This window comes from Apaloderma vittatum, unplaced genomic scaffold, assembly GCF_000703405.1.
Source record: "Apaloderma vittatum isolate BGI_N311 unplaced genomic scaffold, ASM70340v1 scaffold15572, whole genome shotgun sequence".
NCBI classification, from domain to species: domain Eukaryota; kingdom Metazoa; phylum Chordata; class Aves; order Trogoniformes; family Trogonidae; genus Apaloderma; species Apaloderma vittatum.
This window is the reverse complement of record NW_009705437.1, coordinates 56,739-58,125: the sequence shown is the minus strand read 5'-3', so window position 1 is coordinate 58,125 and position 1,387 is coordinate 56,739. Positions and strand designations below refer to the sequence as shown.

At 43.2% G+C, this 1,387-nt stretch overlaps 1 protein-coding gene across 1 annotated transcript in view; it reads left to right on the top strand.

Annotated features, from left to right (window-relative positions):
* Window positions 1–1,167: 1,167 nt before the first annotated feature.
* VOPP1 (vesicular, overexpressed in cancer, prosurvival protein 1) overlaps window positions 1,168–1,387 on the top strand; it is a 21,502-nt gene continuing 21,282 nt past the window's right edge. Inside the window, exon 1 of the mRNA XM_009865408.1 lies at window positions 1,168–1,224. The gene's annotated coding sequence lies outside the window, so the exon portion shown is untranslated. The remainder of the gene's footprint in view (window positions 1,225–1,387) is intronic.

Genomic DNA, 1,387 nt, shown 5'->3' with positions numbered 1-1,387 from the left:
GAGGAGTGAGAATCAGGGATGTAAAACCACTTTGTCTTTGTCTTAACTGGATTCATTTAGTATTCTGGGATTCAGGGAGGCTAATAAACTTATATGAGCTATTATGTAAAGGTGAGCTGCCAAGTGAACATGAAGGATGATCCAAGCAGCGCTGGTGCGCCAAGTGCTCTCCAACATTGTGTGTCGGGTGTGAGCAGCAGGAGGAAGTGTTGCTAAAACCCCAGCAAGATATTCCTCACTGGTCTGGAGAGCGTGTCCCACAACACCCTGGCCATGTGTGATCGGATGATGCAGCTTGCAGTGGAGATCCTGGAGCTACATCTGTGATGATGACAAGCATTATACGCTAGCAATGTCAGCGGGATACCCAGAAATATATTGTGCATTGTATATAGAATTTGGGCTTGACGCCTGGTTTTCTTTTTTAAGCGCCACTATTGTTCTAAGCTGCTGTCTGTACTCTGGCAGTTCCTGTAACGATGTGTGCTTCCCACGTTGCCTGCACACACGCACTGAGAAAATGCCTGTCACCATCCTTTAACAAGGATACACTGGCAATCTGCAAAAGAGAACAATACTCCATGGCTGCAAAAAGCAGTTTCCTTTCCCTAATACTTTAATGAACACTTGAGACATTTCCAAGCTGTGGGAGGAGGAGATGGGCTGGATGGATTCTCCATTCTGCTCCCTTACAAGCCTGGCTCCGTATGCCAGAGACTTCCAGAAAGATGTATAATTCCTTGCATTCACTGAAATTACTCTGTAGTCATACACAAAGCGTCATCTAACTTGGGCATGCCTTGGAGGGTCTCTTAAGTGGCTATAAGCATGAATGGGCTCTTAAGTTCTCTGATGTCTTTTAAGATAGCAGTTCTGCTGGGGAACATACGCAGCTGGATCCTGATGTTCTTCGTGAATCACAGGAATCTATGGGACCCCACAGGCGGAGCCTCGAGTGGTGGATCTGAGCCCTGGCAGGGCATGCTGCCACGCGCGTGAGCTGACTTCCCGGTTGCTGTGTGTATCGGGAATGGGAAATCTTTGAAAATGTAAACTTTTCCTAATTGCTGAAAGTCACAGTATTAATATAAATACTCTATGCCTGTGTTTATAATTGTAGGTTGTACTATGTAAATATTAATACCATATTTTTCTTTCTTTGTAGTGTACAGAGGCCAAAAAGCATTGCTGGTATTTCGAAGGATTATATCCTACATATTATATGTAAGTAGTCATCACTTTTCTTTTTGTGTTTATAGTCCTCAAGAGAGAATTAGATTCTGTAGGCTTAGAGTATTGTTCTTTCACTATTTACACTTTTTCCGTAACTTCTCTGAGACTCTTTCTAATTTAAAAATGAAGGTGCAATAAGCTTTTCTTTCCCTCC